This window comes from Podarcis raffonei, chromosome 5 (genome assembly GCF_027172205.1).
Source record: "Podarcis raffonei isolate rPodRaf1 chromosome 5, rPodRaf1.pri, whole genome shotgun sequence".
Lineage (NCBI taxonomy): Eukaryota > Metazoa > Chordata > Lepidosauria > Squamata > Lacertidae > Podarcis > Podarcis raffonei.
The window spans coordinates 60,241,747-60,269,563 of NC_070606.1; the positions used below are offsets into that span (position 1 = coordinate 60,241,747).

The 27,817-nt window shown below is 42.4% G+C and overlaps 1 protein-coding gene across 3 annotated transcripts in view; it reads right to left on the reverse strand.

Moving 5' to 3' along the window:
• HPSE2 (heparanase 2 (inactive)) overlaps positions 1 to 27,817 on the reverse strand; it is a 113,237-nt gene that overhangs the window by 37,214 nt on the left and 48,206 nt on the right. The window lies entirely within an intron of this gene.

Consider the following 27,817-nt stretch of genomic DNA (forward strand, 5'->3'; position numbering starts at 1 on the left):
AACAGTTGCTCGCTAGAGGGTCTGACAGAGCTGCCCCTCTTTTTTCTTCTGTCTCTGGGGTTTGGGCCTGGAGATTTGCCAGGTCTTCAGTAGCTGCACCTTGTCTTAGGGCTTCAAAACATTTAGAAGGTACAGCTACAGTCTTCAGGGAATACTCAGCAACTTTATACCTTGAGCTGTCAACTGATCAAAAGAAAACATTATTGCTCGTTTGGGCACTCTTTACACCAACTTGACCTGCAGAAATGAGCAACTGATAATGTTTATCTCCTGCCAATTCCTGCATAGCAAGCTGCTCTTAAAAGCTGGTTCAACAGTTGGCAACCCTGTTAATATCAAACCCCGGTTTCTGTTTGGTTAGGTTTCAGGCACAGCTTGCAGCCCAGTAGTATTAAAAGCAGCACTGCATAAAAGAGAAAAAATATTGCACCTGCCAGAGGGCTTCTCCTGTACATGCCATGCAGTGATAGGAAACAGGATGCCAGGACCTGGGCCCAGCAACCCTAATGGCTGTTGTTGGTTGCTTAGAGCTTGCATCTTGCTCCAGGATATGGATTTTACTCATGACTACTATTTTTGATATACCATAATGAATGCAGAAAAGCGGGCAAAGTACCAGCAGAAATAGAGGAAACACTATGTTCTCAATTACCAGGGCTTAAATTAAACTGCTAAATTGTTTTTTTCCATCTCGCTCAGGATGGGGCTATTTTGCAAAAGTTCAAGACACTGTTTTTTTCCAGTCTTTCAACTGAAGAAACATGTTGTCCATGGAAATTTAAGAGAGAAGCCACTTGTTGCCACTTGTTAAAGACATGAATGATGCGTCATGAGATTTCACACACTTATAGAATGGGAAGACCTGGATGAAGATACCTGCCCATTTCTAGGGTTTTCCATCCATTCCCATAAAGCCACCGATGTTTTTACAGCTCATGCATAGAACAGCCTGATTCAAAACTGCCCAGGGCTCCTGTACCTTTAAGAGTTGTGAAGAAGATGGAATTCCAGAGGAAATTTTCAAATGCTAGGTGCATCTACTCAAATTCCCCTTTCTACACAACTATTAAATGTGCAGAAGCCCTTTTCCCTTTTGTATCTGGCCACGCTAGTCCTACTCCAGCATGTTGTTAAGAGCTGTCTGCCATACAAAAGAAAATGCAAAATGAAGCATTTGTGGAATGAAAATATAGTGATAATTCCTGCTTGTCAGGTTGTTTTTAAGTGCACAGGGAAAGGGACAGTTAAAAAGAAGAAGATTGCCAACCCTAAAAAGTACTATTTATTCTTCCAAGCCAGAAACAATTCATTTGGTTTGAGTGCAGGAGATAATTCACATTGTAAAAGAACAACAAGACTTAATACACTGTAATTTAATTTATGTAGCCAGCCAGCCAGCTGCCCACACATTGTGTTCACATGCCAGTATGCCATCAGATCTATAAAAGTGAATGAAAACAAAAATAAAACCCAAGAACAATCTAATGAAAGCCATAACAGAAATGGCAGGCACTGAAAACAGAGACAAAAAACATATTTCTCTCCAGTGCAAAGAGATAATGGTGTTCACTTAAGAGATTTTTCCTGAAAGCCTCTTGTACCTTTAATGTTTAATAACAGCTAAAGCTTTAGCATGCTGGGGCAAGCTGCCCCTCCTGTATTTCTGCCTGCCATGCAGCTGTTGAAGTCACTGGAACTGTACGGTCACCTGCTCCTGGTAAGAAAACAGCTCCAGAAGAGCTTTGCTCGTCAAGCCATGAGGGGCTTGGAAACCTCAAGCGCAAATCCAGAAGAGCTAGACATAATGAGCAGTATTCAACGAAATAATTTTATTTGCATAAGTGCTAGCACAATGGGACTCCCCACACCCTTTACTCCCATCACACATACCAGAGGGTTGTGGGGAAACCCAGAACAGATTTGGGGGAGGCATGCGGGGGAGATGGGGGGAGCGTTCCGCTGTTTAAGTAGAAATCCTTGCACTTATGGAACAATTTGCTTAGCACTATGTTGAATACCCATTGTTACCGAACCAACCAACAATCTGATGCTAGACAGAGGTCTAAGAAACCTGTCACTGACCTGTGGATCACTCAAGCCACAGGCCTCCATCCCCTCCTACGTTGTGACTTAGAGACTTACCTTGAATTGGGCCCACTTGGGGTTCTTGTGTTTGCTCTCCCGACCCTCTTTTCTCCTCCCTGTTACATACATATTTGTTTTGTTCTTTTAAGCAGCCCAATGGTTTTCTCCGCACCTTCTGTTAGGAAATGTGGTGGGCTGGAGGCAATGTGCATTATGTTGGGGAGCAGGCATTTTGTTTCCTCCTCAACCGTCCCACTACTATTTGAAGGGGTTGCTGCTAGGAAACATCGTGTTACACTATAAATGGACTGCAAAATAAATAAATATTCATTTATTCTTTACTTTGGCGAATGTTGCTTAGAGTACATGATGTGATCATGTTTTTCTCTGAAACTGCAAGGGCTAGAAACATTGCTTTAAATCAGGGTTGCAACAAGTAACTTGGTTGACAGGCCAAAGATCTGTGACTGTGCATGCAGAAGGTCCATGTTCAGCTCTGGTATTTCCTGCAGCAAAGCTGGAAAAAGTCCTCTGTCTGAGACCCTGGAGAACTGCTGCCAAGTGGAAGAATGGGGTTGTGACATAGTCCTAGCTGCCTGTCTGTGTGCATGAGACTAGAACCTCTTGATGCATTTTCTTCAAAGATGGGCAATAATCTATTGCCATAATTTTAACACTCTCTGACTCTTAGTGTGGTAAGCTACCTACTGCTATCCATGCCAATGCAGCTAAATACTGTTGGGCTTATCCCAAAAGCTATATGCCCTGAAGATGCAGTCAGCATGCTCCACAAAGATGGCAGTGACACACTCCTGCCTGCCTTGCGACTATGCCAGGGTTAACTTGCATCTGGGAACTTCTGGAAAGAGAACAATTTCCAGGGGTGTTATTAAATTAAATGTTAAAAAAGCAGTTCTGAAGCACATTGTTGACGTTATTGATTGAGACACTAAATACAATAATTTCCCTTTTTCCATTTGTTTTCCTCGGCTTTAAGAATTATGCCGTTGCCACAGAATTTAACATTAACAATGGCAATTCTCTGAATCACCAGGAAGGAGCCAAGAGGGTGACATCAGCTCTGAAGTGGGCTACAGGAACAGGAGGTGGTTTGGAAGTCCAATAAAGATGACTTTGGAGGAAGCAGGTTTGTTGCACAAGAGCTCCAAACCAGCTGAAATTAGTGGCTGGAAGTGCTCCAAGGCAATATACTAACTGCTCACATCCTACCACCTGCAATTCCAGTTGCTTGATCTCAACTCTCAATGTTATTAACTGCTCCTATATATAAGGGTATAATAGGAAAGGCCTACTGAAAAAAATGGACTATCTGCCATAACACCATGGCACTCACTTTGTGCCAGCACCCCAATGCTGATCTTGCCATGAACCACAATTCTATTTGAACTTTGACAACTTAGTTTCTGATTCTGCTTTCGGCATCCAATATCTTAACTGAATGCCAGCCATGACAGACCATGAAACAACTGACAGAGGGATGCAGTCCACAGCTCTTGTAATTACCCCTTTCTTTCCCTCCTGCTACTGAGGCCAGTTCAGGAAATAATACATTGCAAAGCTTGCCTCCCTCTGGCTCCGCACTTGTAACTGCCCCAGGAATGCAGTTGCAGAGAGAACACTTCTCTGCTGCCAGGGCTTTTGATGACAGAATGACTGGTTTATGTGGCTGTAAGATCTGCTGTCTGAAAAGCAGCAGAATCTATTATGTGTTTCTAAGCAGTGACAGCTGGTACTGCCGTGCTGGAGTTTATGCCGGCTCTCATACAGCTTAGATCAGCCGCTCTTCTCTGAGCACCCTGATCTATCAACAAACATGGTTTCTGGAATGGTTTAAAAGCATTCCCAAGTAGGCAAGAAGTGGCTGCTTTCTGAAAAGGCTCCAGATTTATAATCAGCCGAGGCATGCAGAGATAGAGAAGCAGAGGAGACACCTCAAAGGAGAAGTCCTCATAGACAAAAGCAAACCCCCAAGGTACACTGGAACACTGACACCAGTGAGACAGATAGCCAGAATAGAGTTTGCAAACAGTGAGAGATCAGGGTCTATGCAGCCTTCTTCCCATCCTGTGCACCATTCATCCATAGTTGTTAATTATGCCACAGAGAAAGCAGGACTCTGCTGTGGACAATTTTAGTGACGTACACAGCCAAATTGGTATGAGGTACTCAACAAGCACGATGTTTGCTGGTGTCCTGTGGTCATGAGAAGTTCTGGGTGGGAAAAGCATACCTGCTTCCAGGCAGGCATTATGTGAATTATTTTTACAAGGAACTGCAGGCTTCATTGATATCAGTTCATCAATGGGAGAAGTGGATATGTTCCTGTGGATACATAGGATAGCAATTTTTATCAAAATGTTTCACTCTTGCAATTTTCTTGCCTGTGACCCCCATTGCCCACATCTAGTCAGGGTCTGTCGTCAAACTGTTAGTTTCATGCTCATGAGAAGGCTATTGCTACAGTAAATACGATCGGGGGCAGAGAAGCAAAATGCAATGCTGAGAACACCAATGAATAGCTGTGCTTTGCCACAGTTCAACCATTCAGCCTAAATCCCTGTGCCAAACTAAAAAGCTAAAGCTAGATCACTCCACTCCAAGCCTCCAAGAAAAGCTATTAGATATTCCAGGAACAAAAATGGGGACTTATCTCTGAACAGTTATTGAGTGGTTGGATGGTAACTAGCATCACAAAGGAAGTCACTGAGACACAATACGAAGAATTCTGCTTGGCTGTAGCAAGAATATTAATAAATCCTGACAAGGTTCCCAATATTGCATGTGTCATGTGAGCAGTGCTCTGCCAAATAAAGGCAAGAAAGGGCAAGCAGAGAAGCAGAATGCATGTCACTAATGTAAGTAGTCTGCTATATTTAGCTTACATGTATTTTGGCATTCCTAGAGGCACTCACTATTATGGTCCTGCTGTGCTGGGCTCCAGAATATAAGGAAGACTCCTCACACATAGCATTCTCAAATCAGATCTGGCAGGTAGTTGCAGCTCACTTGTGGAGAAAAGGAAACAGCATGGCAGCACTGTCAAGTATGCTAGGTCCTGAGCAGCTTACAAAATGTGACTATTTTGTGGGTATGATTCAATCACATAATGACAAAACTAGCAAAATGGATTTGGTCTCTTGGGCAATAGACCAACTCCCCCTCCTAAAAGAAAACATTGTCTTTTGTGGTAATGAAGGTGATGGGGAAATGTCCTGGGAAATGTGGGGTGATGGTAAAGTCTGGAAACAGTGGGTGATAAATACCTTCTTCAATGAACTAAATGCCAAACTATATAAAGAAGATTCCTGTGTCTAAATTTTAAGGGTTGCACGCTACTCATACAAAGTAGACCGACTGGGAAAAAACCCCATTAATTTCTACTCTGATTAGCACTAATGTTGCATACAATCCAAAGAATCACTATCACTGAGAAAACTGCATGTTGACAATGGGATGTGCAGTAGCAGCGAAAGTTATTTGCATTAACTCTTCCCTTATGACCTGAAGGCACAAGAATCACCAGTCCAAATATACCATTTAGATAAGGTGAGCAAAGCTGTTTCCCTGTCTCAGAAACATTTGATCTCTTTGGTTTACATGATGATTCTACCCACTGAGAGGAATTTGCACCCCCATATGCAAACCCTGAAATCTGAATTGAGTGGAAATGCTGCAAATCCCCCATTCTAGCTCATTCACTGCGGAAGACAGCTGCTTCAATGGCACGGCTGAAGAAGGACCTGTAACTCACAGCCTGTGGCGAAAATACGAAATGCCTTCGGAATGATACCAATCATACAAATGCTGAGCACATTTTCAGCGTGTTTGCTTAATCATAATAAAATGCTTACCAGCCACAATAAATTAGCACATCCAATCAGCCATTTCCCCTTCAGTCCTGTAGCCCACTGGGAAAACAATTACTGAATGAGCAGATCACTACTGAAAGGCCCGACAGAGCTCTCTCAGGAAAAGCCCACACAGGCACAAAAGGGGCAGAGCCTACAAAATTATCCCTGGAACAAAGGCTGCTCCTTGGTCCTCGCAGAGCAGTGCACTTTTTCAAGTGGGGGCAAGAGGCTGCTAGTCTTTCAGCTGCATTTCCAGACACCACAAGAATCTAATGGATGTATTATTTCCACAGGACTCAGCCTCCACTTGGTCCACGCACATGAACATGTAGACTGTTGAGAAAACCTTTCCCTCCACACAGACCAGTCACAGCAACACACCCACCATCATTTTAGCCACTCACCACTTTCAGAATGATTATTCTAAGCTGCAGGCAGAGTTGCCAAATGATCAATCAATAAATAAAAAGGCACTGGTCTAGCTGGGTGTTTTGTTTGGGATCAGTTACCAGGTGAGTGCACAGGTTTTGTGCTGGCCTCTGCTTTCAGAACCGACAATGGCTGGGTTCCATCTTTGGGATCCTACTCTAGACCCAATCTGGGTTCTATATAAACCAATATGACAAATCAGTTTCATTCAAAAGTGCTGGCGGAGGCCCCATTGCCACCTGTATGGGTGACTGGTGCTACTGCATGGGGGCAGCAGCATGCAGTAGTACTGGATGGGAGCCCAGGCTGGTGCTGGGTAGCAGCCCTAACTCCATCCAGCCTGACACTGAAAGTGTTCTCCCCTTTCTGCTAGAGGAGGCTTGGTAGATGGTAATGGTGACACTGGCAAAGAGGATCACTGCAGGTTAAGTCTGCGGTCATTTACTATTGCATGCTGCAACAATGTATGAAAGTGATTTGCAAACTGAGGGGTTTTTTTTTAGTTTTTAACCACCTCTGTTTTCAGGACATTTTATTACATTTGAATTGAGGTACCATCTATGTGTTCTGGATAATATGCATCCTTCCAGCTTTGAGAAGCCCTGTAGAGCTGCACAAAGAAGCTTTGCTTGAGATCCTGATGGCTGTGGTCTAGTAGTAATTGCACCTTAAATTCTTGATATTGAGAAAACAACATGAGAATACATTCTAGCTTGTACCTGCATAGTTTGGGGTGCTTTTCTTTTCTCTTTAGCCTTGCTCTGCAGCTGAATGCCATTACAAACAAACCTTCTTGTGGCTTGCCTGATCCCAACTGTTGTCCTCCTTTCTGTCACCCCCAACTCTTGTGGTTCTGCCAACATCACACACGTGGATCTGCCCAAGAACCAAGAGGGACTGGTGGATTTTTTACATTTCTTTTGCACACTGAGAGTTGGGCATCTGGTATTTTTCAAAACTCTAAAACATTTTAACTGAAAACTGTCCTAAGGAAAACACACACACACACACACACACACACACACGAAACCGGAAATGTTTCGATCTGAAATCCCTAATTAAAACCATGCTCCAAATGCTGACTTAGCCTTTAAAGAAGGAAGTTAAAGAAGAAATGTTGCTTTGCACATACATCCAAGGCAGCATTTGAATAAACCCAGTCATGGCAGGAAAATGCCCACCTAGAGCTGAAGTCATGGCCTCTGGCTACATGAAAGCAGCCCCTGAAGACTTGTGTTATGTACCTGATCACCAGACCAAAGGTCTTATAATTTGGGAAATGGCACATATCCATACTATCTACCCCCCTAATGATTCAACCCAGTGATTGTATAATTCTTCTCAAATCTGATTGAACTTAAATGGTCATAAAAGCAAATCCCAGAGGCTGGATCAGATGCGTCCTCCCATTTTTGTACTGTTTTGGACTGTTATTACCAAATATCAACAAAACATTTTTGGACTATATTCTATAATATTACAGCTCAATGCAACTCTGTTGACATTATCCAACAGCCCTATGATTTAGTATAACTGCAGTAGAGTAGGATATCGGCTGTATCTGAAGTCTAGAACAAGGCACTGGAGGTGGCGGTGAATTTGTATTCAGTTCACATTTAAATGAGAATTTACCTAATCCACATTATCCTATACAGTGCATGGACTGAAACACAGACATCCTTTGAAATTTGCACTTCTCCAGATTTTGCAATTCAGTTCCCTAGCCACAATATTACAGTGATGAGTTGGTTCAGCATCCCAATCTAATCCGTGTGTTTTGTGTGCGTACAGTGTGCCGAGAAAACCCTTATTTCTCAAGTACTACATTGTTGGCATCAGCTCACTTGTGTTAACCCTTCTAAAGAAAGACAACTGACCCACTACATGTTTCCACTTGTCCAACAGAAATGGATAACCTCAGATCTGCAAACCCCCCCCCCCCGCAGATGGTCAAGAGGTACCCAAAATACTAAAAGCTATGGCAATGGTTGATGCTATAGTGGGCATCCTTGCCTAACCCAGTTTCTACAATATACCTTATCCTCAGATACCTCTCCATTTGTCTTTTCCCCTTCCTGGCCTATTTTTAAACAGGACGACCCAGCAACACTTTCTAAAGTTTAGCCTCTATGTTAGACAGTGGATGATAAGTGATGGGCCATGATGCCTTTCCTCCAGAGAGGTGGCAAACACATTCAAAGCAATTCTCAATAGACAGGAAGAGGAATGAGATGGCTTCCCCAACTCCAACAGAAATGCAGCACAGATTCTATCAACACGCCATTCTTATTACTGTTGTCTTTTGTACAAATATTACTGCCCAAATATTTTCCCTTTTTCGAGCTTATGAGTACCATTAAAGTGGAAAACAAGAGGGGAGGATTAGGTTAATGGTGTCATTGGCCTGCCCTTTGAGACAGGGATTGTACAAATATCTTGTCAGAGTTTAAACCTGATTAGATGAAAGAACGAGCTGCTACTAAAGCCCCCAAAGGAATTTGATTCCTGCCAGAGCAACTTGCAAGGAGAGACAGCCCTTGGCGGAGAGGGGAGAGAGGGGAGCAAAAGGTCAACATCCTGGAGTAAAGCATTTTCAGGTTTAACTGAACACATCTTGAGCTTTATCTACTACAGTATTCCTTAAAGCCACATTTTAAAATCAAGTAATACAAATATGAACATCACCTTAGTCAAACAAATATTCCAAAACTGAACAGCAGTTTCTAACTAAATAACTCCCCGAACCATCCATCTAATCCACACATGGCATGTAATAGAGGCGGGGGGCAGGGACTTCTAGGCTCCTTAAATGCAGAGCACATGGGCAGCGTTTGAAGAGACAGGCATGAAAAAAGGTGAGAGCTTGTGGTGTGTACAGTAGCATTAAGGTGTCTGGTTCGACTCCCCTGTATATCAAAATAAGCCTGTATAATTATTGTCCTTGAATCTTCCCACTTTAATGGCAGAGCTATCAGTTTCCAAGTTTTTTTTCTGACAGCTCTGTACTTAGCCAGAAGAGTCCCATTTGCTTAATTAATTGCCCACAAGATACAGAACTTGCTTTGATGTGTAATAAAACCTGCTACCAAGAATTTCCCAACAGAATTGTAATCCTGTTGTACGTGTGATTCTGTAGGAAATCGGCTCTTATCATTAATGTTGAGATATCTAATTTATCTCACTGCCAAGGAAAAATAGTAAATGAATAGAAAGAGACCCTACCCAAGTGACGCAGACACAAAACCTCCACACATAAACTAAGCATATGAATATAAATTTTACTACCTCTCCCCCTTTACTACACACTAATGTCTCAAATCAAATTTAATTGCTGTAGAAAAGACTCTACAACTTGAAAAAAGAGGCAATGCACGTACTTTTCTTTATTAAAGAAAATCTTTAATAAAAATTCTTTTTTTAAAAAATATCTAATTTGCACTGAAAATCTCAGGTTAGAAGGAGGAGCACTGGTAGAAATTATGTTGCTCAGTCTTTCTTCCAAACTAGTGCATATGCATGTGTGTGAACTCTCTCTCTCTCTCTCTCTCTCTCTCTCTCTCTCAAATATTCATGTAATGCATTTCCCCTAAATCAGGCTTCCTCAAACTCAGCCCTCCAGATGTTTTGAGACTATAATTCCCATCATCCCTGACCACTGGTCCTGCTAGCTAGGGATCATGGGAAATGTAGGCCAAAAACATTTGGAGGGCTGAGGTTGAGGAAGCCTGCCCTAAATTATATGCGTATTGTAAGGCGTTGGTTGGTTGGTTGGTTGAAGAACTGCATCACCAAATTTGGGGGTCCTCTGGGAGGTAGAGTGGGATTTAAATTTAATAAAATAATAAATAAAACGAATAAAGCATCAACCGATCAACACTGGTCAACAAGCATATATGCACGGCACTCAGCAATTCTAAAGAAAATAAATTACATAGATTTGATGCTAAATATTGGACCCATCCAATCAGCAAGTGTTTTCTGAGAAAGCAGCTGCAGGTGCTTTTGCTCCACCACCATGCTGGAGCATCTGACTGCAGAATAGGCTACAGGCCCTTTAAATGTTGCCAACAGCTCTCCTGTGGGAGAGGGAGAGCCACTGGAAGTCAAGTGCTGACAGCCTTTTAAAGACTTTATATACGTGTTTCCCAACCGGGGGCCATATGGTTCAGGGGGTGGCAGCAAAATATTCCAAGGGGGCCAAAGGTGAAAATAACATAAATAAAATATTCCAAGGGGGCCACAGAGGGAAGTGAGAACTGAAGGAAAAAATATCATTTTTTAATTTTAAAAAAATCCTGATTGACTGACTATCCACTAGGCTAATCACAAGCGGATAAGGGGGCGGCTCACCAGGGCCTAACTCTCCTTTTTGCCACACGTGTTTTCTTCTAACAGTCCTGCTTTGTTTCCGGCAGGAGAGAGCTATCACTGAGGCTCCCGTTTTGACCAGTAGAGCCCATGATCCAGAACCCCCTTTTGGCTGCATTATGTATATGCTTGCAGCTCTATAACCTGATACTTTGGAGAAGAAGGGATTAGTAGTTGACATGCTTAAAATTTATATTGCATCAGATCATTCCCCATGTGCTAAGTAATGGGAGGGTTTGGGGTCAGTTCCTGTAACTTGCAGCATTTCACTGCATAGCAAGAGCCATAAACAACTAAGTGATACCCAGTCCAAAGGCCACCAAGCAAGAAGTCCTAGTTCTCTTCTCCTGCTGCCACCAAAAGCTTTAAACCAGCCTCCAACACAAAACAGAACTAGGGAGGTTTCCTGGAATGCTTCAAAGAGGATGTATCCTTAAGGCATCTAACATTCAGACCACACTCGTCTCCAGAGCAAGATCTCAAAAGTGCAACATCTGGGAACCTTAGGATTGCAAGGTTGGTAATCATTCTCATGGATATGAGTATGGCTATAAATACCAGTTGCTGAGAATCATAAGAGGGAGAGTGATATGCCTTGTGTATGGGCTTCCTATGAGCATCTATCTCATTGGCCTCTGTGAGACTAGATGGGTCCTAGGGTTTATTCAGCACTGTTCTTCTAATGTTTTAATGAGCAAGAGGGAAGAGTAAGACAGAAGAGGAAAGGTTCATTCATGCGAACCAGTGCCTTCACCAGTAGAAAGGATTCTTAGCGAGAGAGATGGATAAGAGTGAACTGCAGCAATAAGATGAGCAGGAAAAGCAAGGAGGGAGGTTATTTTTTTCACATAGGATTCACAACATTCTTCTGAAAATTCAATTTAACTGTCCTGTTCTCGTTTGCTAACCAGAACCAATTTAATTGTAAATCTACACGCAGAGCCTACGGGATTGGGGGTGGATGGAATATTTTGCAATGGTTCTTAGCTCCCAGTTGGGAGACAAGAGTGCAACTTAACTGCTTTCAATTCTGCTGTAGTAAACTTCCCAGTTTCCTGAGCAAGAGCTCCCCTCCCAACCCGGGACAGACGTTGCTCCCTTACAGTACGCCCTGGGCAAAATAAAATAAAATAAGGGACTATTTTTCCTAGAGACAATAGGAAAATCCCACCTGACTTGCCTGTAGAAGACATGCAGCAGGTATCCAGCGAAGCCATTTGTTTTGGTCAAGACTGATTCCCACCAGGCACACACCTACCCAAATATGCCAGGACATTCTCAAGAGGTATGAGAAAAACCTGACTCACTTTAACTCATTTAATTCAGAGTGGGAAGCCAACTAAGGCATGTTTCCATCACTGCCCACTCTCAGGAACACATTGCCAGTATCGGCATGTACAAGGGTTCCTTGGTTTCATGCCTTGTTGTGACAGTTTAGTAAACGACCTGATAAAATCAAGCACTTTCCAAAGGAAAATCCATTGCACTCAAGATCACTGGCTCGTCTGGTTCTGCTTACCATCTGCACAGGCTTATTTGGAACAACATAACAAATTTCGTTTCCTGGTCTCCTTCAATGTAAATAGGTCCATTAAGCTATAAGGGTGTTTACATTCTGGAAGATAGTTGCAGCTTTTCTTCTGATTACCCACAGCCCATAGCTAGTATTCCAGCTGCTCCTCTGCAGTCAGTGCTCTGTTACCTCCTGCTGGGAGAGGTGCTGCTTATAGGGCTGCAAGCATATACATAATGCAGCCAAAAGGCAAAATATACAGATTTTAATAAATTGGTACATACGCTCTATGACGACTAAATTATCCAGCTTGTGACTGACACAATGGGCCAGAAGGAGACTGTTTGTGCCAGCAGGTCAGGACTCAGTGTTATACAAATATTATACAAAGCAACCAGAGCTGTCCAAGCTAGTTTTATCATCAGAAAGAACACTACTCTTGAAAGTGCCAAACCCTCAAGCAGCAATATTTGGCAGATGGTGAAATTAGCAGCAATATCATAGTCTGGAAAGGCTTTGACCAGTATTTGGACATGAAATACCCAAATCAACAGCACCATGAACTGTTGCCTTACTCAGGTTCTGGAGGCATCTTAAAAGGGTGGAGTGTGTGTGTGTAAAATAATACTCTATTGCACAGAATGCAATATCCTCACACAGGGTGAGACCCAGTAGAAATGCTGTTCTGCGGGTGCCAGAGGGATCAGCTCATTCCCCTCCCCCCGCCTATAGAAAAAGCCAAGACCAAGAGAAAACCTCCAGAAAGCCTATCTGTAATGGCTCAAGATGTTCTGGGTGTTTGGCATGAGGCTGGCAAAATAGCTCACAGGGGTTTTTCATTATTTGCCAAGGCTGTAAAAAGATTTTATACTCCTTGATGAACCCATGTTGTTGAACAACTGAAGTTGTTTTTCTTTACTTGCATGGGGCTATTATTCACTCTTAGCCTGGCTGGTTCAGAAAAATAAGAATACTAAGTGTCCCCATTTGGAAACAATAACACAGGATAAGTCTGGGCAGTTGACTGTGGAAGCCAGGTCACACATTCCCTTTTAATGGGATCTTCAGAACATATTTTCACAGGATTATCTTTGTGCTGGTTAGAGAGCAAATGTTTTCAAAAAGACACTCTGTCCCACAAAATGGAGGGAACTCATTAGCGGAGAGCTGACATCATAAAGTCCATCTTACTCACCACAGGCTCTTATGTTCGCTTTATATAATTATGCTGGCATGAAAACCTTGCCTTGGTCCCTCCACTCGCCTCAACTTATCAAAGCAGCAAGGATTCCATCCATTAAGAGTTTGTGCTTCATGGACACCATTTCACTGCCAATCTTAGCAGAAAGAGCTCTCTGCTGTTCTTTGTATGCCTCTTCTCCCTTCTGCTTTTGTTTAATTTAGGAAAGCATTTTTAAAAGCTTTTGCACAAAGAACACTGATGCGTATTGGATTTCAGTCCCATGAATACTCAAGATGGAGGCCTCAGCATTGTTACAGACAGCAGTTGTGTGAGAGAGAATTTTATGTGAGTACGATCAGTTCTCCTAGACCACAAGGATGAAGCACATGCCAATGGGCCTACTTTGTTGCTAATCTTCTGCCAAATCCAGCACACACAATTCAAGAAAAAAGTGCTCTCATAATGTCTGGAGATTTGAAATGTTTGGATAATATGGACATTAAATATTACTACAGTAATTAACACAAGCATGCGACTATTAATATCAATTAACCAATTGCCTGTATAATCAGGGAATGTTCAGCAAACATTGGCATAGCAATTTGTGCCTCATAATTAATAGAAATGCTTAAATACTTCTTCATCTCATGATGCCATTACTGAAAGGATGATTCCCAGCCTGTGGCTAACAACTCCAAACAGGGTCCAGATGCAGATCTGGGCCAGGACAGATGTTTCAAAATACCAAGGCAAAGGATACAACCAAAGTTAGGAAGAATACAATGTGAGAGAATAAAGTTAGAGAGATACAGTGGGCTGCAGGTGTCCACACTGTGTTAGAGAACATGGTGGCTAATTTAGGCTAATGGTTTGCAAAAAGGGTACTTCATGAAGCAAAGCAACAAAGTAGCAGCTAACAGGCCAGTAAGGAACTAGGGCAAGGAACCAAGGTAAGTATGCTCTAAGAAGGCTAGTGTGCTAACATGAGCATTTACAGGCAAAACCGGGTGAAGTAAATAGGGTGCTTATCCTCCTGCAAAGAAGACATTCCAGGAAAGTTTAATCATCTTCCCACAGCCAGGCTTCAAAACTGGATGAAAGCCAACTAGGGTAGAATTGTTTAGGGAGATATGTAGTGGAGAATCAGTGGGCACAGAACAGGGTGAATTAAGAACACCTATCTGTCCACAGATCCAACTACAGTATTACCATTATCTTAGTTGACATGGGGTTAAAAGCATGTGCTTGCTGAGATAATGTACACATTTTGCCCTTGGGCTTCCTGGGTACAAAAGGAAGTGATTCAGCACACCTGGTGCAAGTGGAGAAAAGCTCTCTAGGCAACTTTTATTTTTGATCATTCTGGCCTTGTGGATGGGATCATATGTAACAGGAAGTTGGGGAATATGCTTTTATCCTTTTCTAACACAGTTTCAACTTCAAGCTCTCCACACAGGCCTTGGTCATTCTCAAAGCATAAGCACTAAGAACATAATTTCTAAAACAATAATCACTAAGAAAATGAGGGAGAAAAGGCCTTCAGCTCCTTCACTGGAGAAAAATTTCAAATGTCCATGGCATCATTTATATGCACATCCAAAGGCAAAGCTAAATAGTGCTATTATCTAATGGAGAGCCAGTGTGGAGCAGGTTGAATTGGCAATGGTAACATCTCAGGAAGAGAAAAACAACAACATGTTTTTGCTGAACCCAGACGAGTCTAAAAAATTTGTTTTTAGCAGGAAAGCCTAGAAAGGAACACAACATATTTCATTTTGAATAGGTACTGGGTGGGCAGCCCAGCTGCTAAATCAACAGCCCTCTTCTCCACAAGCTGTTGTACTTGTAGGCTAGAAGGCTACATGTATTATTTCATGTTGTTATACAGCTGTTATGGCAACTGACAGTCTGCACTCTAAAGAGGAACAATCTGGGTTCCAGAAATATTCTGCAAATAAGTACCACCCTGTTGCTGCTGCCACCCTCATGAAAGCAACACAAACCTCAACTCTGGGGGCAATGGTTTGGAATGCAAATGTAAGTCAAGTATATCAATCTGCATTGGTTCATCAAGACTTTTGCTGAGGTGTAGTAAAAACAGTGAACAGTCTACAGACTAAATAATCAGGGAGTCTCAGTTTATTTCTGGACTGGAGTGGATGGAGTTGGCCTAATAAAGGTGGCAAAGAGTCTTAGGCACCCGACACAGGCACCCGAGCTAACATTTTGAATTCATGATGGGGTGCTAAAAACAGAACAACAGAAAGGAAAACAGTAAGGAAAGAAGTAAATATTGAGACCTCATTGGCCAGTTGCCACCTTCCCCAGCTGCCTGACCACTTCTGATTCCTTTTTTTTATTTGCATTTTCTTTGAAAGGCAGAAGCCAGGCTCCCTGCAGTGCCATCCCCTGCAAGAGGTTATTTTCCTGGAATATGCTACTTTTCCATGGACTGGATTTTTTCCCCATTCTCAGAAAGAAAAGCATCTGCTTCGGTTGTGCTATTGGCTTTAAGTCCTGCTCCAGCTTTGGAAAGTCTGAACATAATATAATCCCAAACACACTTACATACACACAAATACACACCAATATTTCGTAAGTGAAGAAAGAAAATTTATATATATTTGGCCTTTATAGCATCATCCATCTAGTGACAAAGGCAGCCCTCCCTTTCCTCTACCCATCCACCACAGAGATCAGGATCAGGTGATGATTATCAGAAACAACTGGTTCTGCTCTCCCAATTCACATCTATTAATATAGTTTGTGCTTACCATAGCCCAGCACACTTCACAGTTTGTTACAATAGTGAAAAGTTTCTAATACATAAATTGATGGAATTCTTTAATGTGAGGCTCTCTTCTTCAAGCTACAGATCACGGCACTTTTTATTTATACTTAATGGCTCATATCCAAAGGGACATTCCACCTTATTGTTCAATAAGCAACACTGATCCTACCTCATGATAAAACATATAGGAAATGATTGCTTCTTTATGGGATTAAGACGCACCAGGAGCTCTGAGGATCTGAGTTAACAACTTTGATATTTGGAATGCTGCTTATTTTCACTTGTCCCAGTGCCTCTTCTTGTTACCATTTCCAAAACAGGGATAGCCAATGTTTTAGTGTTACTGCACTATAATAATAAAGGTTTCTTCAGCTATGTTTGAAGGAAGAAGAGAAACAAGCAAGTAATAAATCATATGCATGGAGAAGATGGAGAAATGCTATTGGGTGGCAGAGAGAAAGTGGAACCACTCAACACCTACTTTGCCTCTGTTTTTCTTCCAAAAGGAAAACAATGCCCAACTGGTGATAACAGAAAAAATGATACAAGGAGGGAGCTGAAGCCCAAGATAGGAAAATAGGTGGCAAGGAAACACCTAGCTACTTTAAATGAATTCAAATCTCCAGGGCCTGGTGAGCTGCATCAGAGGGTACTAAAGAATCTTGCAGATTTAATCTCAGAGCCTCTGTCTATAATCTTTGAGAATTATTGGAGAATAGGTGAAGTCCCTGTGGACTGGAGGCGGGCAAATGTTGTCTCCAACCTCAAAAAGGAGTAAAAAGAAGACTCAGGTAACTACTGACTGGTGAGCTGGACATTGATACCAGGAAAGGTCTTAGAAAAGATAGTTCTTTACATTCTTTACATTACAGTTGGAAATGTAAAGAAACTGAAGGTACATTCTTTCACCTTTGGTGGACGTGCCCAAGGATTAAGGCTTTCTGGGAGACGATATATAATGAAATGAAAAAGGTATTTAAATATACCTTTCTGAAGAAACCAGAGGCCTTTCTCCTGGGCATGGTCGGCCAATTGGTGTCAAAGAAGGATTGAACTTTCTTTATGTATGCCACAACAGCAGCAAGAATACTTATCGCAAAGTATTGGAAGACACAAGATCTACCCACTCTGGAAGAATGGCAGATGAAGGTGATGGACTATATGGAACTGGCGGAAATGACCGGCAGAATCCGAGACCAGGGAGAAGAGTCGGTGGAAGAAGACTGGAAAAAGTTTAAAGTCTACTTACAGAAATACTGTAAAATTAATGAATGTTAGAATGATGTTGGATAAGAAGTTAAGTGGTTTTTAGCTATAATGCTATAAGGAATATGAAAAAACGGATTATTAACAGGCAAAAATTTAATGTTATAATATTTTAAGATTAAAGACTAGGATAAACAAAGAGGGAAAGGATTTGCTGAACTAACAAATTGAACTGGAATACAAAAAAGGGAGGTGTGAGGAGGTCCGGGAAAAAAGCAAATGAAAGATAAGTAATGGAAAGATGGAATTGTTTTTAACTATTTTTATTTTGTATTTTTCTTTTTTCTTTTTTCATTTTGTAATACTTTGAAAATCTTAACAAATATCTTTTTTTAAAAAAATAGAAAAGATAGTTCCACAGTTGGTCTGCGCGCACTTAGAAAAGGGTGATGTGATTACTAAGAGCTAGCATTGGTTTCTCAAAAACAAGTCATGCCAGACAAATCTCACTTCTGGTTTCTTTCTTTTTTTATAGAGTTACAAAGTTTGGTGGATCAGGGGAATGCTATGGACATTGTATATATCTTGATTTCAGGCAAGCCTCTCTGAGGAGACCATTCCATGGATGGGGTCCTGCCACCAAGAAGGCCCTCATCCTAGTCACCTAGTCACCATCCACCGCAACCTCATTCAGTGGGGCAACCTGAGAAGAGCTTCTGGCAATGATCAAAGTAAACTGAAGGGATACATTCCCAGTGTCCAATCCCCATTAGCAATCTTGCAGTTATATTCTGAATGAACTTCACTATTTTGGATAATCTTCAAAGGCAGCCCCATGCACACCTCATTACAGTAGTCTAATTTTGAGGTTACCAGACCATGGATAAGCATGACAAAGCTGTCTTGTCTAGAAGGGGTTACCGCTATTGTGAGGTTTGTACGCTGTTCATGTATTCCATCTGGGTTTTTTTAGAATGTAGGTGTAAATCCTTTAAGTTCCTCACCGCTGTTGCCAATTTGGACCAAGTCAGGTTTCCTTTTGCCAGCAAACTGCCTTTGAATTTTATCGTTGTTCACTCCACAAACAAACCCCTCTCTCAACATATCCTCCAGGACATTGCCAAGTGAGCAGCGTGCAGCTAACTTTTTGAGTTCAGCCACATATTCGCCACATATTCAGATATATACTTCCCTTCCCCTCTTATCCCATAATGGAATTTAAAACATTCTGCAGTAATGTTAGACTGTGGGGTATAATGTTCTGTTACAATCTTCTGCAGATCTGCCAGATTTTGTCTTCTGGTGTCTGAGATTGCAACAAACTTCTCAAGAGGGAGCGTGTTTTACAGAAGAAGACTGGCTTCCGTTTGTCCTGATCATTAAAACAGTAGCCTAATCTTTCAACATATTGCTGCCAAATTCTCATTCTCTGGATCAAACTCTTCAACTTCCCAATAAGCTTGCTTGGATTTCTTACTACTACTTTTATATAGGAACACCTTTTCTGTATAAAAATAAAACTTCTACTCACTTTATTTACAGTCTAACAAAACAGGTTGTTTATTGCTGGAATAGCATAGGACAGAACTGGAAAGGAACCACATAGAAAAGTTTAAGGATGGAGTCTTGTTCAACCCCATAATAACATATTTAACTCCATAATCATCAGATGACTATAGTTATGGTTGCATATTATTTCATATGTTGCCAGTTTAAAAAATTAGGAATATTTCTACTGATCATGGATCTCTCACCCACACTCTACTGTAGATGGTAGAACTATGTTGTCCCCTTACCCCTCATATCCAAATGACTAACATTCTGCCTAATGTCAAAAACTGTACAGTTTTCTCCGATCATCCAAAACAATATGTGTTTTACATATCCAAATGACACTGGAAGCAAGTTTAATAGTATGTAATATCTGATTATTACTCTAGTAACCTTGAATGAGCAGAAACCAGGTAACATGAAGATTGTGTTCTCTCCCACAAGTCTACCCATGTATTAAGACTAGTTTCAATGGTCTTCTGATAACTGCTGAGTGGGGAGATAGGGTCTACCCCAGCTTTGGAATTCCCTCCTTATGGAAATTCACCTGACATCTATTCTGCTATCTTTTGGACACACCTGATGAAACTCTTTCAATTTTCCTAAGCCGTGTTAATTTTTTTGGTTATAGTTTTCAGGTTTTTACTGCAAAATGCTCTGGGGATTCTTGGACTGAAGGCTACGATAAGAATTGCTTAAAATAAATAACATGTTCTAAGACTGGTTTCCAATATGGAAAAAAAATATTATGATAGTTCCATAAAATATGAGCAAGATTAGCTCACAGCCATCTCCATCAGATGCGGTACCCTTAGTGTATATAATCTGCATAATCTGAACAGAGTAAAGTGTTATCAGTACTAGATTTTATATTTAAAACCTTCCCCCCATGTTCATACACAATACTAATCAAGGTGTATGTTGCCATAATCAGATCCAAGAGTCATCTGTAGTAATTATACTTTGTATACCTTTTGAGTTACTACTAGAAATGAATGTTTCTTAATAATATACAGAAACATAAGTAATCTATGGGTTTTATTAAACTTCATGATAGATTAGAACCATTGAAATCAATGGATAGAGGTTAGTCATGAATAACTTGTCCATGAATTTCCATGAGTATATTCTGATTACGACTAAAATATAATAAGAGCCTATTGGATCAGGCTAAAGGCCAACGGCAAAAGAAGATGCCTTCAAGAAAGCCGACCCTGAATACAAAAGCACTCGCCCTTTCCTGTGGTTTCCATTAACTAGTTAAATACTAACCTAAAAAGCTGTTCAATTTAGTATACATTTAATACTATTGACCTGTACTAGCAAGTCTAATGGGATATAATATTTCTATTTCTCAAATAAAGTAATATCATCAGCAGATTTAGTTTTTAAAAGTCACCCCTGCCCACTTTTGTCTGTTCAGTATTAATGTTGTCTCCGATAGAAATGGTTAAAAGGCTCCTGTTGATAAAATGGAAAAATGGAGAAAGTTGACATCCTAGTTTTGAACCTCTGTGCAACCAAAAACCATCTGACAAAAACCCGTATCATTTTTAATGCTTCCCAGATGGTTAACCAACTCATGTCTGGTGCTGTATTTATATATATATATAAATGCTCTGATCCTTCTGACACATTATGACTATCTCCTCATTCTGTAAGAATAAATTATATAGGCACCACATTCTATCTGTTGACTCACTACATTCTGTTTTCTACTCCAATATTAACGGAGCAGATCCACATATATCTACAGGTTTATTGCTACTTTGCTCACTTTGGGGGTCAAGCCTGATTGTAGTTCTTATCCACCGTTACATTTAGTACTTACATTCACAAATGGCACCAACAGCCGTAGAAGAGAGTGTCTTGTGAAAATGGTCTTGTGAAATGCGAATTGAAATGTTCTGTAGTGTCTTGTGAAAATGGTCTTGTGAAATGCGAATTGAAATGTTTAAGTGCAAGGTGGCAAGAGGGCTATAAAAGTATAACTCTGAAGCATTAGAAATAGTCTCACATGGAACTGTGACATCAGATAGGATGGTCATGGTGGAAAAGAGGGTTAAAAACTGATACAGTAGAACCTCGGTTGTCGAATGGAATCCGTTCCGGAAAACTGTTTGACTTCCAAAACTTTCAACAACGGAGGTGCAATTACTGGTTGGCAAAATCCATTGAAAAAATGGAGAAATGTGCCTCGAAAGTCGAAAACGGAAGCATTCACTTTTGTCGGCGTTCAAAAGTTGAAACATTTGACTTCCGATGCATCTGACAACCAAGGTTCCACTATATAGAGAGAGTCACTTCCCGGGCCCTCACACACCAATTCAACAATTCCTGGCTACTGCATATTATTGTTATTGTTATTACTTTGGTTTGACAATCATTTTTATTGCATTCTGTTATTTATTTGAACTAATTACATATTTAAACATATACAAGACTAAAGAAAAAAGTATACATTTTAACGTTTAAAAAAACTTTGGTTTGTGTGTGTGTGTGTGTAAAAACCAAAGAAGAAAATGTGAATGGACTTCCTTTCCTCTCTTTTCAGGGTTCTTTTTGTTAGCCTTCCTGTCTGGATCTTCTGAGATTTCCAAACCCATCTTGTTACCTCTCTTAACCTCTTGTTTTAGCTTAAGCAGATGAACTTTACACAAAACCTGCTAAACTTTTCATCTATGTATACTGGTTTCTTATATAATCTATAAATATTTTCCAATCCTCTTTGTATATTTTATCTTCCTGTTTCTTATTCTGCTGGCTACTTTAATTTCTGTATGTTGCTTTTACTCGATTTTATAACTTTGTTGTTTTTATTGTGGTGGTTTTCTTACTTATTGTATACCACCTTGGTATCATTTAAATGTGAGATTGTATACAAATATTTTATTTTAAATAAATAAAATAAAAACATTTTATCTTCATGGTTCAGGGATAGATTACCATCCCCTCAGTCAGAATGACTAGTGACCCTACAAATTTTTCTTTTTCCCCGCTATGTCAGATAAAACAGTGCATGCTTGACTACAGTTACTTCTTTTTCTACAGATGCTTCTTGCAGCAAGATACAATTTTTGACCAGGTTTGTAAGTAGATTCCAGGTCCACTAAAATGAATAGGACCTTTGTCATTGACTTCCATGGGATGTGAATTGCACCAGTTTGCCTAAGTTGGTGGCCATCGCTGCATTTTATGGTAATGATTGCCATTGTTTAACTATGCACTCTATGAAGATGTCTTTCCTATTGTATGTCCTTATTCTTCCACCACTCAGCTTCATTGGATGATGCTGGGTTCTAGCATTATGAGAGAACAGGGAAAAAAACTTCTCTCTATCCACTTTCTCCACGCCAACTCTTTCATGCCCCTGCTTACTTTTCCTGAACTAAAATGCCCTAACTGTGTTTTTTCTTATAGGAGAGTTACACATGTCCCCTGATAATTTTGGTTGCCATTTTCTGAAACTTTTCAGGTTCTACAGCATCCTTTTTGAGATGCATTGACCAAAACTATATGGAACTATAAAGACATTTCAATATTGAAAATTTTATTTTCTATTGCCTTCCCAACGATCCCCAACATAGATCTTGCCTTTTTCACAGCTGCCTCACACTGGGTTGACATTTTCTTTGAGCTGTCCACCATGACCACAATAACTCTTTCTTGGTCAGTCACCACTAGGTCAGACTTCTTCAACACATATGAGCCCCTCCAGCCTGGTGTTTTATTGTGGGTGTATTCTGCACAATGTTCTTGACACAATACAACACATCAGTTGTATATTTATTCTGCTTTATGAGTTGTTCTGCAATGCTTGCCCACTGCTGCTACTGTCTGTAGGGGCTATAATGCAACAAAAACAGAACCCCTCAGAACATTTGTGTTATGAAAAGTTACAGGATTTCATAAGGAAGTTACATAAGCATTGAGAAATCAAGCAGTATGACCACTCCAAAACTTAAACTTATGTTAAAAAGCACTGGTCTCAGTGCCAATCCTTGGGAGAACCCACTGTTTATATCTGGCCATTGTGAGTACTGTTCATTTCTTCCTACTCTCTTTTCCCTGTTCTTTAGCCATTTACCATAAAAGTAATCCATAAAAGGATGTCTCCCTTTTATCCTATGGATAACTCGGGAGTTTTTAGCAAGGAGATTTATGAAAAGCTTTTTGAAACTTCTTGTATACAACATCTACTTGAATATCCTCTCAAATATTTTTAAAAGGTTAGACTTACCTTTGGATCCAGGGCAGTGTTATGTTACTACTAAGAATAACATTCCATTTTTAAATTTTATTTTTATTTTATTGGTTGATTGGCAAGCTGTAGGCAATTGTGGCAGTTCTCTGCAATGTTCAGTGTAGAACTGAACTATGACGGCCTTTCTCTTCAAACTACAACTGTGTTCCAGGCCTCCATTGCCTTTGGTGCAACAGAGCATTGGATATATTCCATGTCTTTGCCATTTCGTTAAATGTTTGCTTTCCTGGAAACTCCAGAATGACTCAGGACTGAGTGATGGGTGTGTTTACAAGTCAACAGGTGGGAAAGAGAGAAATGAAACTGCCACAAGGGTTGAAAACTCACAGGAAATTGATTGCTTGTTGTTGCAAGAAAGGCATGGGTCCCCATTGCTAGTTCAAAAGTGCACTCCAGTTGTTTGACAGGCAAATCAAAGGGAAGGCCATACAGTGTGGCAAAAGTGTTTGATCACAAAACCAGCAGCACAGGCTGCAAGCCTGAGGGGAGCCCAAAGACCGCATGCAGAACAGAAAGTGCTAACAGTAGCCAGAGGAGCAACTCCTACAGCTGCTGTACTCTCCTGTACAGACAATCCACCGTCCTAATAGACATGCTGCTCTCCCAACTTGACGAGCCCATCAGATAGGAATTGTGAAAATGGCATCAGTTCATTCTGCACCCTTTCACCATCTGGCAAAACCCAGGAAAACAATTAATGACTATCAGTGCTTGCAAATCCAGCACATGGTCTGGAAAGAATTGCAAAGAGAGATAAATAATGTGCTATATCTTATTATTTCAATGGCTCTTCCTTTTCCAGGCTCAAGTACAGGAGAAGACTAGCAGGCCAAGTGGAGTGGGAGCAGCAGGGAAGAGGGAGAAAGGAAAAGGATTAAGAATACAAAAGGAGACCAGGCAAGAAGTGCACCTCAGGGACCAGTCAAAGCAGGGGAAAATGCTAACCCTCAAAGTGTCCTCAACTTAAGCTTCATTAAAACAAAACAAAAATGATCTAAAACAGCACATGAAGGGAGGGGATAGGAGATCATGACAAAACAGAGAAATCAAAAAGTATAGACAAACAAAAAATTGTTGAGGGGGCTCAGAACTGACAGGGTTAAGAGTTCTGAGTGATGACGCCTCACATTCTGAGGGCGGGCACAGAACACGGAAAGGGAGCCTCCTCACACGCACGAACGTTGCTTATCTTTATTGCTCGCCCCCCCAATAGGTTATGGGGGACCAGCAATAAAGATAAGCAACGTTCGTGCGTGTGAGGAGGCTGCAGCCGGAGGCCAGCCGATGAGGAGGCCAGCTAAGGAGTAGCCGGAGCCAGCTGGAGCGAAGGGAGCTCGCTGGGAAGGATCTGCCGGACCGGGAGGTGCTACTGTATCGTGAGTAGGCCGGGCCCCGGGGGAGAGATGGCAGACAGCCATGAATCGTACTCCGTCCCTTTTGAGAGGCTGGACGGCAAGAACTGGGAAGAGTGGAGTAGGAAGCTAAAGGCCTGGCTACAAGCCAAGGGTCTGTGGGAGGCGGTGCTACAGGCCCCATTGCCCCAGCCAGGAGCCGGAGCAACGGCAGCGGAAGTCGCAGAAGCCCATGCCTCGCGCAGAAGGAACCAGAAGGCCCTGGGAGCTATAGTGCTCAGCCTGGAGGGTTCGCAACTGCCATTGGTTGAGGGGCTTGAGACTGCTGTAGAGGCCTACCGTGCGCTGGAGAGAGTGCACCACAGAACAACTGCTGGGGCAAAGATACACACCACCAGGCGCTTGTTTGAGATGAAGCTGCGTCCTGGGGTCAGCATCAGGAAGCATGTAACTGAGATGCTTGCTGTGTTCAACCAGCTGAGATTGCTGCAGGTGAACTTCTCAGAGGAGCTGAAAGTTTATATCTTGCTCAGCTCTCTGGACAAGAGTTATGACAATTTGTGTCTAACTCTGGAGTCAATGGATCCACAGCAGCTGACGCTGGAATATGTGACCGGCCGTCTGGGGGATGAAGAAGAACGGCGTATCAGAGAGGGCAAGGCTGGCTCGGGCGGCTCCTCCAGCAGCAGGGGGGCCAGACCAGCGGAGTGCTCTGTTCAGGCTTTTTCCGTTCGCCGCTGCTTTGTTTGTAACTCCCCGGACCACTTGTGTCGCAACTGCCCACAGAGAGCGAGAGAGCCAAGGCAGGATGCGCCCAAGGTCGTTTCCCATGGGAACCAGCCCGGGAGAAGAGGCCAGCGTGGAAAGTCCCAGGGTCGGCCGGAAGGGGAGGACAGCGCTTATCAGCTGTCTGCGGCGATGGCGGTTCTGGACAGCAACACCACCTGCAGCGAGAGCTCCAAGGTCGGGAGGAGCAGGAAGTCAGTTGCTAAGGCAACAAAGAAGGACAACTCCAGAGGGGGGAGGGTCCTACGTTGGGTTGTTGACTCAGCTGCGAATGCCCATTTGGTAACAGCGCCACCTGATGGACAAATGTGGAACTGCAAAGCTGTTTCAACTGAGAAAACTGTTAGTTTTGCTACAGGGGCACAGGGGCGTGTAACCCATGTTTCTAACATGTTTGTCTCTTTCTTACAGGCTGAATTGAAGGTTTATGTTCTCCCTGAGATAAAGCATTGCTTGCTGTCTGTACCTTCTCTTTTACAGGAGGGATATTCTGTGAGTTTTGAAAAAGATGTTTGTACAATTTCCAGAGATGGGAAGGAGCTCGTAAGTGTTGGAAAAAATCAGAACAACCTCTTTGTTCTGGAATCACCTCTCGAGGGTGAGGGGAAAGCCACTGACCACACTCATGTGTCGTGTGCTTGCGTGTGGCACAAGAGGATGTCACATGGGTCCTGTGAGGACGTCCAGATGTTATCAGAGTGCACCAAAGGTTGCAAGGTAAAAGAATGTGGTAAACCTTTGAAGTGCAAGGCTTGCAGGAAAGCCAGAAACAAGGGGTTTAATGATCCCAGAGTGGAGAGGGTCACCACAAAGCCTTTTGAGCTTGTGCATGCAGACCTTTTAGGTATGCCACAGCCAAGTCTGGGCAAGGCCAAGTGGCTGATGGTGCTGACAGATGATTTTACTAGGAACGCATGGGCTTTCACGCTGAAAACGAAGGAGGACGCAGCGCAACTGATCAAAGATTGGGTTGCGGAGGTGGAACAGAGGTTCTCCACCAAGGTGCAAGGTTTCCAGTTTGACCGTGGTTCTGAGGTCACTGGGCCTGCTCTAAAGGGTTTCTTTCGCCAGAGGGGGATACGTCACAAGGTGACTTCTCCTCAGGAGAGTGGCGTGGCACAGCTGAGGAGTAGAGCCCTGGTTCGAGCATCCGAGATTCTATTGGATGACTCTGGTTTGCCTCAAAGTTTTTGGGGGGAGGCGGTAAAAACGGCCAATTTCTCGATGAACAGGTGCTACAATGCAGTGGTAGGTGACACCCCGTATTTCCTGCTTCATCGGCAGAAGCCGCTTGTGCATTTCTTTCGCACTTTTGGTTGCAGGGCCATGGTGCCTGTACCAAAGTGGTTGCAGCAAGAAGGTGGTCCAAAGTACCAGGAAATGATCTTCTGTGGGTATGAACCCGCGACAAAAGGGTGGAGATTCGCATACCCAGAAGGTGATCAGACCAAGCTTCTGGTCAGTAAACAGGCTGAGTTCTTTGAGCAGGATGGTTGGGCAAGGCTCAAAGTGCGCTCTGACGTTCACTCAGATTGTCTGTCTGACTCTGAGGCGGAGGAAGAGCCAGAGGCTGAACCTGTTGGTGGAGACCAAGTCCCTGAACAGAGTAGGGCGTCTCCACAGGTTGTTAAGGGAGTGTCCAAGAGTGAGCCCTCATCTCCTGTGCGCATAATGGAGAAAGCTCACAGACGTGTCAAGTCAGAGGGGGAGTCTTCTGATGAGGAAGACGCACATGCTGGCCCCAGTGGGTCAGGAGGAGCACCCCAGTTTGTGCCCAGGCGGTCTTCAAGGGCTACAAAGGGAATTCCACCTGAGAGGTTTCAGGTCACAAATGCGTGGGTTGGTTTCGCACAGTGCGAACCTGAGGTTTGTGAGGTTCAACAGGTGCCTAACAACGATGCCAGGAAGGGGCGGAAGGCAATTGGGAAGGTGTTGAACACTCAGAAGTCCTCTCAGAATGTGATTCGAGAGGGGGTGTTGAGGGGGCTCAGAACTGACAGGGTTAAGAGTTCTGAGTGATGACGCCTCACATTCTGAGGGCGGGCACAGAACACGGAAAGGGAGTGGTTTCTGTGTGTGCTTTCAGTCTGCGTGTTAAGCTCCATGGAGAAAGGAGCAACATGAGTTGCGTCTCACCGGGAAGATTTACGATGTGTTGATCTGTACAGCAATAAAGACTTTAAAGATAAGGAGATTGCTGTGTTTCAAGCCTGAGTTATTACCACACGACAGAACGTTCCTGCTTCTGCTTCTGCTGTGTTTACTCTGCTGGAGTCAAAGGTTCCAGGGGGGAAGAGCAGAGCTGCGCGGAGGAAGTGTGCCGGACCCCCTGGACGAAATTGACCCCCCCGAATAAAAATGTCTCAGTTGAAAAGATATCAGATAGCACCAGGCAAATCTCTCTCAGTAGAAAGTTC